The following is a 13,741-nucleotide window of genomic DNA, read 5'->3' as shown; positions in this document are numbered from 1 at the left end:
TTGTTCTCAAAAGGATTGTTAAACAATTATCCAAAATGCTTGATGGGCTCTCCAACAAGATAACACATCTCTATTCAAAGTTCTAGACTGTCGAGCGCTTTATGACGAGCGTAAGCCTCATAATCGTAGACTTACATATGTGGTAGTGAGGAGTAAATCCCACTTCATATACAATAGAGTGTTTCATGAACCCACTTAGTTGGTATAAGACCAAAGGACTTCTCGTAACACTATTCATGGTACAATCCATGATTTGTTAGTTTGCATAAGGCGACTCATCTTGTACAAAATCAATGAACTACTTGTTTCTCTATCCAACTAACACTTCCTAGTGGTAGTGTTTTGGGTGGAGATAGATTGTAAAACTCTTTCACAACCACTTAGATGATCGATAAAGTTTTTGACTAACATTCTCACTATGAGTGTCTTATCCTATTGCCCAGTTGATTGTTAACTTCACTTTATGAGACCTCTAAAGACCTGAAAGGTTCCACACTCAAATTCATATGAAAATGGTCTCACCATGTATCGTGGTTAATCTGAATGGTCTATTAGAGTGAACTAATTCCAACAGATACTCACATCACCCAGTGACTTATTCATCATCTATCTTGATAAACAAGATTTGCATTTATCATAATATTCGAGGACAAATGATATCCAAAATCCGATCCAACTGGATACTTGGTAATGCATTTCTCATTTATCTACCCAAGACTATGATGCCACAAATACATTTCACCCAAAACTTTGGATGTATTTGAATAAGTACATGTTGTGATTAATATGAACCATCCTTTCACAATAAAACACCTTTTTCAAATATTTGAATCAACTTTGAACTATTGTTACTATACTAGTTTCATAGTATAAACAATTTAAAATTATAACACCATAGACTACACATTTTGAAAAGAGTTTTCTTTTGATCCTATGAATGTAGTAAGGGCTTGGCATTCATGATCATATTATCTTTTCCATGTTTTAGTCTTCTTACTTCATTTTAGTAATTGCACATTCTTGAAAATGTTAGTACTTAATCCTTAGTAAAATACTCAAGGTTTAGAAGTAATGTTTTGATAGCATTATAAATCCATATATTTTATTGAATACCAAACATGGAAGAACTAGTTATCTTTTGATCCTATGGAAAGTAGCATGGGCTCGTGATCCATGATCAAGTTTAACTTCTTCATGTTTCAGCCCTTTCACCTCAAATATACATTTGGTCAATTTTGCTTTCTTAGTCCTTTTCTTGTTATGGAAACGAGCAGCTATGAGAACATGTCTTAGAACCATGGGCAATTGGCTTTCTTCTTGACACTTCTATTCATGATAGTAAAATATGGGAGTGCTTTGAAGTATGGGTTTCTATGATTGCCATGTTAATTCCAAAAGGAAACTTCAACATGCTACATAACTCCTTTATGGTCATTCCAAGTTGTTCATATTAAAATCAAAATGAATTGATTATATGCACATGTCAGCTAGTTGACTAACCCGAGTCAACTTCTAACTCAAGGAAATTCCATTTTACTTCAATATGTCCTTTTACAACGTACATTTGATAATTGCTCTTTCTAACAATTTAGAATTCAATGCGTGGACTATCCTAAGAAAAGCTTTATCAAAGGAATGATCTTTTTTTTTTCGTTTATGAGAACTATTCCCAAACTAAGAATTTTGGCAAGATTGATCATCCTCATAGCTAATCCTTTAAAAGGTTTTATAGCAGTAGATTTTAGTGAATAAGGTTATGGACATCATTCAATAAAAAATTCCGTTATAGTTTGTTTCACTTATCCTTAGAAAATAATCACCCTAAAGAAAATTATTTTAGAAGGCTAGGATTCATATTTGGCTTCATGATGTGTAAAGGGATGTTGTAAACACACCATAAAGTTATTTAGGTAGGCAAATCCCTTTGCCAATTTCGATCACTAGGAAACTCCTAGATCTTTGAGATTCATTGACTATTAATGGCATGTTAATCTCGGATTATGTTCATCTCACATCCAATGACGGGGTCTCCGCGGATCATTGAATAGATGGTGAATCGACCATACAAAATCTCATGGTCCCTGACTCAGGTTACGCTTGAGATTTGCGAGTTCCACATCATTATCCACCTATACTCTCAAATCAATGTGTCGGTTAACCACGCGAGCTCCATCAACATGTTATAAAGAGATTGTGCAACTTTTATGGATAACATAAGATTCACATTAAATAGATTGAGAATTAACCTTGCAAAATCCCATGGTCCGCGACTCAAGTTACGCTTGAGATTTACGAGTTCCATATCATTCTCTACCTATATTATAGATTGATGTATCGGTTAACCACACGAGCTCCACCAATAGAATATGAAGAGAATGTGCAATTTTCATGGATAATATAAACTCACATTCTATTCATAAAACGGGATTTTGTTTTATACTTGTATTTAGATTACTTTTAGATTGACTATTATCACTATCAAACCCTTTCGGTAACTCCATTCTCACAATGCAATAGGGCGATGAGGGTGGTAAGCGCGAAGCATATTAAAAACCGACCTCATTAGGAATCAAAGAGACCCCCTTAAACCCCTACATTAGAACGAGTGAGCGTAGTCGAGGTAAGATTGACAATGTTAATATTTAAACACGTGAGGGCGCATGTTGTAACTTTCTTAGATATATATATAATAAGCACAATTCTAATATATATAAATACAAGGGGTAAATTTAAAACTCGTTAAATTTAGTTGTCTATTATTAAATCTAATAATTGCAAGGACATAATGTAACAATTAATAAATCATGAGGGGGTAATTTTTAAATTTATAAATCCATATTATAAATAATATTAAATATTTAAATTCACTATTTAAATAACAAATAAATATTCAGATTCAAATAAACACATTTAAACAATATATATCAATAAATATTCAAATTCAAATAAACATATTTAAATAATATTTATCCATTTTCAAATAAATATTCAAATTAATATAAAACATTTAAATAATATTTATCAACTTTCCACATTCAATAACAATTTAAATTAGGTATTTATCCATGTTTATCAAAGCTACATATTCGAAAAATAGAGAAAAATCGAAAATCCTGATTCTGCTGAGTTCACGTCGTGAACTCCTAGTTCACGCCATGAGCTGTGACTAGGGTTTTAACATATTATGAATTTTTCAATTGTTCTTTCTTCATTCATTTTCAAACAATTATTTTCAGAAAACATGGATCTAGGGTGAAAGTAATCGTGAACCAATGGCTCTGATATCACTGTTAGGTTTTCTATGCATCAAATACACTCTAAACTAGGCAGCGGAAAAATCGAAACAATGATATACCTAAGTGTACATGCAACCTATGGATCTATGGCTTCATGATAATTACATCAACCTTAGAAAATATAAAACATAAGTAAGAAAACATACCTCTTATGTTGCCCTTGATCTTCATGCTTGAGATCTTGAACACCCATGAAGTTGCTTGGATGAAAGGACCCAAACCAGAATCCCTCGAATGGTATCACACCCAATGACACCAAAGAGTGGAATAAAAATAACTATGAGAATGGTCAATTTCACAAACCCAAAGAGGTTAGAAATCTTCCCTAAGAGGAGGAGGAAGAAGGGTTGGCGAAACTTCAAGCCAAGGTGCAAAGAGGAATGAAATCCCTAAGTCCCTATTTATAGCCTTGGTTGCCTCCTAGGGTTTAGTACTCCTTCCCATGTGGAATGGAGGCCTAACCACGAAATTTCACTCATTTCCCATGTGGGATGGAGTGATTTTCATCCAACCCTAATCCTATAAGGGTTCTAGAACATTCCTGATTAACCAACCATCGATTAATGAACATTCAACCCTTTAATTAATTAATTGATCTGTTAATTAATTCCCATAATATATTTCCAATTAATTTCTAATTAATTATTAACCATAATAATTAATAAACCAATTTCTCCTTTATTTATTCTACTCAATTTGGGTCTTGAGGGCAACCCTAAAGGACCCTGCTATTATTAGAAATATGATCGACAGTTAATGACCTTGCACATTGTTCCAACAGTATGCAGCCGCTCTTATATATTTCATAGCGAAACAACTCCCAATCCACGTCTTAAAACCTTGCAACGTCAGAATATCATTTCCTATAAGGAACATGTCATCCACATAAAACACTTGGAAGACTACATTACTCCCACTAGCTTTGATATATACGCAGGACTCTCCTTTACTTCTTGAAAAACCAAACTCCTTGATCTTTTCATGAAAGCAAACATAGTTTTGAGTTTCTCCCTATTAAGAACTGGCATTAGGGAGAAGCTTGAATTTTGAGTTAGAGGAGGAGGAGGCAGATTGTTGTTGTTGTTGTTGGCTTGGTTCGACATCTCAAATTCAATGATTAAATAACATTTCTCCATAAATATTCAAAAAAAAAATAAAAACACATTTAAACAATATTTAATTTTCCAGATCTAATCCAATTAGCTATTTATCCATGAAAGATAAAGCTTGAATTAGAAAAATAAGCAAAATTAAAATCCATAATGCTGATCAGTTAGGCTCATGTCGTGAACTACTGTTTCACGTCGTGAATTAGGGTTTTCATCAAATTACGAATTTTTCAATTAAACTTTCACCATTCAGTTCCAAAAAAAACATTTTACAGAAAACATGGATCTAGGGTGAAAGTAACCATGAACCAATGGCTCTGATACCACTGTTGGGTTTCATACGCATTAAATACACTCTAAACTAGGCAGCGGAAAAATTGAAACAACGATATCCCTAAGTGTACATGCAACCAATGGATCTATGGCTTCATGCTAATTACATCAACCTAGAAAACAAAACATAAGTAAGAAAACATACCTCTTATGTAGCCCTTGAACTCCATGCTCGAGATCTTGAACCTCCATGAAGTTGCTTGGATGAAAGGACCCAAACCATAATCCTTTTAATGGTATCACACCCAATGACACCAAATAGTGGAAATAAATAACTAGGAGAAGGGTCAATTTCACAAACCCAAAGGGGTTAGAAATCATCCCTAAGAGGGGGAGGAAGAAGGGTTGGAGAAACTTCAAGCCAAGGTGCAAGGAGGAATGAAATCCCTAAGGCCCTATTTATAGCCTTGGATCCTTCCTAGGGTTAGTACTCCTTCCCATGTGGGATTGGAGCATAAACACGAAATTTCACTCCTTTCCCATGTAGGATGGAGTGATTTTCATCCAACCCTAATTCCATAAGGGTTCTGGAACATTCCTGATTAACCAACTATCGATTAATGAACATACAACCCTTTAGTTAATTAAACTGTTAATTAATTTAAAAATATATTTCCAATTAGTTTCTAATTAATTATTAACCATAATAATTAATAAACCCATTTCTCCTTTATTTATTGTACTCAATTTGGGTCTTGAGGGAAATCCAAAAGGACCCTGCTATTATTAGAAATATGATCACAGTTAATGACCTTGGACACTATTCCAACAGTCTACGACTTGGACAAGTCATCAACTTTACATGGACCAATATTTCTCCAATAACCAACAGAGAGTTAGCCATCCAATTAAACTACCAAACTCTTGATCTAATCAAGATTCAACCCTTAGATAAGTGATCAACTATCCCTTCGTTCTATGATATCTGTATGAATTCGAGACATGGATAATGGTCAATCTCAAGAATTCAAGATTATGTTTCCCGATATAGATTTGTGACGACTGCATCTAACTACTAAATTGAACACATCAATTCCAGTCAGGGCTCGACCAAGCACTTTAGATGTCAGCACCAAATCATCGAGGGGCCCGTAGATATCACTTCTCCTATTAGGGAAGAAGGATCGAATAAACTTCGACCATATAGTTTTTGTCTATTTCATCTTGTCACACATGGACATACCCTTTATAGCTACTAGTTACGGTTAGCGTTGGGGTAGACCAATGTATAACAGAATCATAAAGCAAAACCCCACATGTATCTAGGTTTGAAGAATAAAAGTTATTATCGTCTTAGAATTACTCGTTACTAGATCCATGAAGTAATCTCTAAGCGTGGGTTGGTCCAATACTTAAATCTCTATTAAGCACGCATGAGTGTTAGCGCAATCTCTATGCTATGTCCAATCAATATTGACAATCCACAAATACTCATGATAGTCTTGAATCACTACTTACTTCCAAGAGTATGACCAACTGTGGATGATTGAGTAAATTAATACTCGGGAAGTGGGTTCCAAACATGAAAAAGTGAGAACGAAGTGATAGGCTAATTGAAATGACCAAAATCCATCATATATTAGGATCACCACTTAATAATCGCCAAACCAAATTAAAACTTATGCCGCTTAAAGTTCTCGGGTTTTAAAACAAACAAAACTAGGAGTTTTTAAGCCAATTCACTTGCAAATCTAATACCTCTTGACTTTGTCTGACTATCAGACTTGGTCAGTGGCATCAACTTAGGAATGGATCGACAAGATTATCTTTCGATGTGATATATTGACTATTATGTCTTTACATTTGACTAACTATCAAATGTGTTGGTACTTACTGAGTATGTTTCATGTGAGCTTGTGTGACTTGGGATCCATACTCGAGTTAAGTTCACCCAAAGTCACAAGTGTCACTAATGAATCTCTTTTAGTCACATTGTCCACTTTGCAATTTAACCAACTGCAATATACTTTAAGTTTGTTATATCCACTATGGTTTATTACTTGGTACTCTTACAATCTAATATATCACCATTCAGTAAAAGCACGAATTCCAACTGCGAACAGAATTGCCTTTATTAGTATGGAACTTAGCATCAATGTAACTTTTACATTGATCTCTTCTATCCTCGAAGGACACTTAAGAATGTTCTTGATCTTGATACGTTGATTCTCACCAAATTGATCTAACCCAACTTGTCATGCACAAGGCATACGATTCATCAGATTTGGTACATGTTATGGAATATATGATCGATCCCATAGCAGAAGCATGTGGGACACGACTCATAACCTCTAGTATAACTAAGACATTATCATCGCTCAATGTCATGCCATATTAAGCATGAACCTTTCAATTTATGCATGTCAACTTTCATCAACATATCATGTACTTTAGCTCAATCCAACGAATCACTTAGATCTATCTTCAGAGATCCTTATTATGTAAGTGTGTTGTATCTCCCATGTATATCATAGCGAAGAAATTCCCATACAAAGCCAAGATTTTACACTTGATAAGATAGAATATAGTTCTCTATGAATCGTACATAATCAGTATAGAGTACAAGGATGACTACAGTGCTCCCACTAGCACTAACATATATATAGCTTATCTATGTTTCTCGAAATTCAAACTCCTTGAACATTCTCATTGATACAAAGAATCTAATTACTCCCACTAGCTTTGACATATATATGGCTTATCTTTATTTCTTGAAATTCAAACTCTTCGAACTTTCTCATTGAAATAATGATCCATCTTGCAAGATGCTTATTTCGGTCCATAAATGAATCTTTAAGCTTACACATCCTTCAAAACCTATCTTGGTTTAGTTATGTGCTTGCTCCTATCCATGATTGTCTCTACTTGAAGATCCACTTGTACCTAAGGGTTAAGGTCAAGTGTTTCATCTACCAAATTACAACATACATGGATTGAATCTCGCGTTCCAATTCCTCCTTCCATATTGTAGCCTTTAGGGTCTACCATAGGTTCCGATAGCTGGTACACTCTGATTGATATCTACTAGTGACTCATTTACCTCTGTAATATAAACTCTTATATAACTATGTTCATGATGTCTTCTATCAGATCTATAAGGAAAAGGTGGAAATATGTCGGTTTCCTTAATAGCTCTTTCAATTCCAAATTGAATGCTATCTCCAACTTTTAGGCTCTTCGTTGGTTGACTCTCGAATCTTATCAAGATAAATATGGCTCCCACTAGCCCTTTCCGAAACCAGCTCCCTCTTAAGGGAGACTGCTCTTCCAGCAACATACAATTTATTCTCAGAAGGATTCATAAACAATTATCCAAAATGCTTGATGGGTTCTCTAACGAGGACAACACATTTATATTCAAAGTCCTAGATTATCAAGCGCTTCACTACGGGCGTAAGCATCATAATCATAGAATTTCATATATGACAATGAGGATAGAATCCCACTTCAAATATCATAGAGTGTTTTAAGAACCTACTTAGTTGGCATAAGACCAAAGGACTTCTTGTAACTGGATATTTGGTAATGCGTTTCTCATTTATGTATCCAAGACTATGATTCCACAAATACATTTCACGCAAACCTTTGGGTGTATTTGAATAAGTACATATTGTGACTAATCTGAACAATTCATTCACAATAATACACCTTATTCAAATATTTGAATCAACTTTGAACTATTGTTACTATACTAGTTTCATAGTATAAACAATTTCAATTTATAACACCATAGACTACACACTTTGAAAAGAGTTGTCTTTTGATCCTATGAATGTGGCAAGGGTTTGGCATTCATGATCAAATTATCTTCTCCATGTTTTAGTCTTGTTACTTCATTTTAGTAACTGCACATTCTTGCAAATGTCAGTACTAATCCTTAGTAAAGTACTCATGGTTTAGAAGTAATGTTTTGATGGCGTTATAAATCCATATATTTTATTGAATACCAAACATGGAAGAATTACTTATCTTTTGATCCAATGGAAAGTAGCATGGGCTCGTGATCCTTGATCAAATTTAACTTCTTCATGTTTCGGTACTTTCACCTCAAATATACACTTGGGCAAGTTTGCTTACTTGTTCATTTTCTTGTTATGGAAGTCTTAGAATAAGCGTTCCTTTGTCCTAGGTATTTGGGCCTAGAATAGGTATACCAACACTAATCGCTTTTTAATCCATGGGCAATTGGCTTTCTTCTTTCTGACACTTCTATTCATGATAGTAAAATATGGGAGTGTTTTGAAGTATGAGTTTCTATGATTGGTATGTTAATTCCAAAAGGAAACTTCAACTTTTTACACAAATCCTTCATGGTCATTCCAAGTTGTTCAAATCAAAATGAAAATGAATTGATTATATGTACATGTCAGCTAACTTGTAACTTAAGGAAATTCCATTTTACTTCAATATGTCAATTTACAACGTACACTAACAATTTAGAATGAAATGTTTGAAGTAACCTAGGAAGAGCTTTAACAAAGGCATGGTATTTCCTTTCATTTATGAGAACTATTGTCACACCCCCGAACCGTCTGGAAAACAACGACTTAAACGTCTGGGGTCAGTAGACGTCATGCATAGTATCACAACCATTGTACATAGTAAGCATAGTAAACACAACCATTACATTATAATAAGAATATTTACATTTGTTTAAAAGCATTGAAAATATAGTTATATACATCAGTATAAACAAAAGTAAAGACGAGACTTCTATATGCTCCGCTTTCTCCAAAAGTGAGCGAGATACCTGTCTAATGTGGACCTGAGAATACAAGCGGTTTTAAAGAATATCAACATAGATCTTGTGAGTTCATAAGAATGTTTTTGTAATGAAAACTGGTTACTAAAATTTGTGAGAATACTTCATTTTCATTAACTAAGAATGCACTTGATATCGAAAACCATTGTTACCGAGTTATGAAACACGTATGCATGTTTTCCAAGAAAATCCCATATTTTCTAACATGTTTGTTGGTTTCTATATGATAAGAAAACCCTGGTTACCACCAGTAAGTATAGTAGTTTTATTACTTAAAATAAAACCATAAATTCTGTCCCTGGAATACCCTCCAATAAGTAGATAGGTAGTTTTATTACATAAAATAAAACTATAGAAGAAAGAAATTCTGTAAATGGGGTTAGTTTATACATATTGTAAGTCGTATAACCATACTAATTTGACCCGTGACCTCCTTGATGTTCTTTAGGCATCATACGATTTCCAAAATTTGTCACCTCAGGCGTGCCCGCCTAACTGTAGCTAGCAGTCTAGGTGTGGGATTGTCGGTACCGAATAGATCTATTCACAAATTTCACACTCTCCCTCCAGGAGACTCTGGTTATACTACCAGAGAGGATTTCTTGGTACCCCGAGGGGCATAACGAAGATAAGTCTCACAAGCTAGTATTAACTAATTCACAGAATGTTTGGTGATTCTCGAGTTCGAAATCGTTTGGAACAATTTGGAGTATAAACAATTATACATAAAATAATTATTTAGCATGATACTCTAGATTAGTAATGGATAAACTAAATCAAACATAGTTTATATATTTGACTTTGCATGAGATTAAAATCTGTAAAACAGGTAATGAAATCCCAAACTATACTCGTAATAGTTTGAATGGTTTGTTAAGTTCCCATGCTGTTTTGAAAACTATGTAGTGTGACATCCCCAAAATCACGGCCAGAAAAGACCGGTTTGTTTATGCTTTGTTTAAAAATCAGATTAACATTTTAAATAAAAGTGTTGCGGAATTTGTCCCAAAACAATAATATGATAAACATTTATCAAAAGCATTTCCATAGAAATGTATTTCATTAAAAGACTCGGGATGTCATGTTCGTACAGATCAAAAGCATAAACAGTACAATACAAGCCTTACTACATTATTTCATATCTACAGGCCTATATCCGTAATCCCTCGTCCAAACATCATATATATGCTCAAGCGCCACTACCTGTAATACATAAAACTGAGTGGGTCAGGCTTGGGAGCCTGGTGAGCACATAGGGTTTTCAACCCACAATAAATAGTTTATTAATTTCATCAATCAACAATAACCCGATTACCCGTTCCCGTTATCCTCACTTTACGTCCCTAAACACCTATCATAAGGGACCTAGCCTAAGGATCATCATCGGGACGGACACTGCTACTAAGGGGATTCCTCAGCAATAAATGTCCTAATAGGCAACCATGTGGGGGATGGAGTACATCTGGTGAGCACACAGTTCAAATAAACACACAGTTCAAATAAACACCTACAGGTTGCGAGCCTGCTAGTGTTCCACTGGACTGTCTAGAATAGTCCGTGGTCGTCATCTATACTCCGCTAGATGACTGGATCATCAATAACATCTATAACGAGGCCTCTCATTATTTTATTTTGTCACACAGCAACTATTACATCTACCCATGTTTTACCCAACACATTTTGTAGATATAAAATATATATACAGTTTAAATCTTTGAAAACATGTATTAGACGTTCATCCAGCATAGATAGAAAGTATTCAGATAATATGCACAAATAGCACGTAATTTATATTAAATACTTCATATCTATGTGTAAGTTGAAAGTAAATATGCACTCACCTGAAAAGGTGGTGATTCCGAACTCAGACAGCGCTTCGCTTCTTAAAAAGAATTTTCTTCGACGAAACCTAGTATTATTACCACTAGAGTTTAGTTTATTATTCGTCGAGACTAATTAATAGTCTAGCTATTATTATTATTATTATATAAGCGTCAAAAAAATACTTATATAACCCATAATAATAGCCCAAGTATTTATTATAAGTTCCTAATAACGTTACTATAATTAAATAAAAGCTATATTAAAAATAGCGTAGGCGTAGCTCACTTACAGCGGGTTTTATAGAAAACCGGGCTTTGCTTGGAGCAGCGTTCCCGAGCCGAAAAGCTCTTCTTCTCGGAGCCTTCGAGCACTCCGGGGCTTCTGCGTCGTGCTAGGGAGGTTCCCTAGGCTTTTCGGGGGATTTTGGGGCTAGAGAGAGGTTCTAGAGAGAGAGAGAGAGTAAAGAGAAGAAAGAATGGGAAATGTGTGAAGAAAATGAGGGTGGGAGAGGTGGTATTTATAGGGTGAAATGTGGCTGAACTTGGTGCCACATGTCACCATCTGGTGGCAAGCCTTGGGGAGAAAGCAATGGCCAAGATTGTGCCACATCACCCATTTTCGCACAGCACACTTCCGACTTCTAAAATCCGTAACTTTCACATACGACCTCCGTTTTTGACGTTCTTTATATCCACGCGTAGGTAATAATAAGATCTACAACTTTCATTTTGACACCATCAGCTAATTCTCGACCGATCTTAAATTTAACAGTACAAGGAGATTATACTGTTAAACGTCTGCGTAAACTTAATAACTTCTACATACGGACTCTGTTTTTGTCTGTCTTTTTACCGTTGATTTCCTATTAATGAGATCTTCAACTCTCATTTACGTTGCGTAAGCCAAAAACCGCTCGAACTAAAATTCGAGTTTCAGGTCGTGCACTGCTAAGCCGAATCTTAGAAAAATCATAACTTCTTCATACGAAGTCAGATTTGGGCGTTCTTTTTATCGATGTTCTTAGTTTAACATATTCTACGACTTTTGTTTAGATTGATAAGGCTAAAAAGTCTTCTATCGTAAATTCACTATTTACGTCTCCCGGTGCCGTGCCGGTTTTGCCGTAAAACTTCGGCGGGCCATAACTTCTTCGTTATAGCTCGGATTTCGGTATTCTTTATATGTACGGAAACCTTGAGACGTATTCTACAACTTTATGTGGAGATATCGGGATTATCTCACACTTTAATTTTGACGCTCATTTTTATTCTTTATTAATTATACATTTATAATTAAATAATAAACACATAAACACACATAATTCACATAATACTCAAATATTTTATATTTATTACTTCAAAAAGAGTTACAATAGTTGACCTAGACTATTACATTGACAAAAATGCTTAGCCCTGAAAACCCGGGCGTTACAATTCTCTCCCCCTTAGGATGATTCCGTCCCGGAATCATGCATCAGCAAACAGATGTGGAGAGCGACTCATCATGTCATCCTCTGTTTCCCAAGTGAGATTCGGCCCATTCGAATGTTTCCATCGGACTAGCACCAAGTTGACCATCTTGCGTCGTAACTTCTTAGTCTTACGGTCAATAATTGCCTCAAGCTCTTCGATCAGCCTTTTATTCTCATCCATCCTTAATTCCGAGATTGGAATTATGTCGGGAACATCTCCCATGAATTTCCTCAAATAACACACATGGAAGGTGTTATGAATACCATTGAGTTCTTTGGGCAATTCCAGCTTGTAAGCTTGGTTCCCAATCTTCTGAAGAACTTTGAACGGTCCAATAAACCTTGGACTCAACTTTCCTCGTTTCCCAAATCGTATAAGTCCCTTCCACGGTGAGACTTTAAGTAAAACGGAATCCCCAACTTCGAAGGTTATTGGTCGTCTTTTCTTGTCAGCATAGCTCTTCTGACGATCCTGAGCTGCTAACATTCTTTCCTGAATCACCTTCAATTTCTCAGCAGTCTCATGGACTATCTCGGGGCCCATAAACTGCTTCTCTCCGGCTTCAAGCCAACAAGACGGCGTACGACACTTCTGTCCATACAAGGCTTGATAAGGTGCCATCTTGATGCTCGAGTGAAAACTATTGTTGTAGGAAAATTCTACTAGAGGTAAGTGTTCGTCCCAATTCCCTTGGAATTCGAGGGTACATGCTCTCAGCATATCTTCCAACGTCTGAATCGTTCTTTCGCTCTGACCATCAGTTTGCGGATGGTAAGCAGTACTCAAACACAACTTTGTACCCAACTCCTCTTGTAGACTCCTCCAAAACCTCGATGTGAAACGACTATCACGATCTGATACAATCGTAAGAGGGACACCGTGAAGTCTTACAATTTCCTTCACGTAAGCATTTGCGAGCTTATCCATAGACCACTTCTCGTTGGC

General features: G+C 35.5%; 1 long non-coding RNA gene across 1 annotated transcript; it reads right to left on the bottom strand.

Annotated features, from left to right (window-relative positions):
• Positions 1 to 10,541: 10,541 nt before the first annotated feature.
• On the bottom strand, positions 10,542 to 11,706 carry LOC128126237 (uncharacterized). The gene is made up of 3 exons (XR_008224001.1): positions 11,614 to 11,706; positions 11,342 to 11,409; positions 10,542 to 10,703 (listed from the first exon to the last, which is right to left on the bottom strand). It is a non-coding gene; the product is annotated as an uncharacterized LOC128126237 (long non-coding RNA).
• Between the last annotated feature and the right edge of the window lie 2,035 nt (positions 11,707 to 13,741).

Source organism: Lactuca sativa, chromosome 5 (assembly GCF_002870075.4).
Source record: "Lactuca sativa cultivar Salinas chromosome 5, Lsat_Salinas_v11, whole genome shotgun sequence".
Classification (NCBI taxonomy): domain Eukaryota; kingdom Viridiplantae; phylum Streptophyta; class Magnoliopsida; order Asterales; family Asteraceae; genus Lactuca; species Lactuca sativa.
The sequence above is the reverse complement of the archived record's forward strand: the minus strand, read 5'-3'. Positions and strand labels throughout refer to the sequence as shown.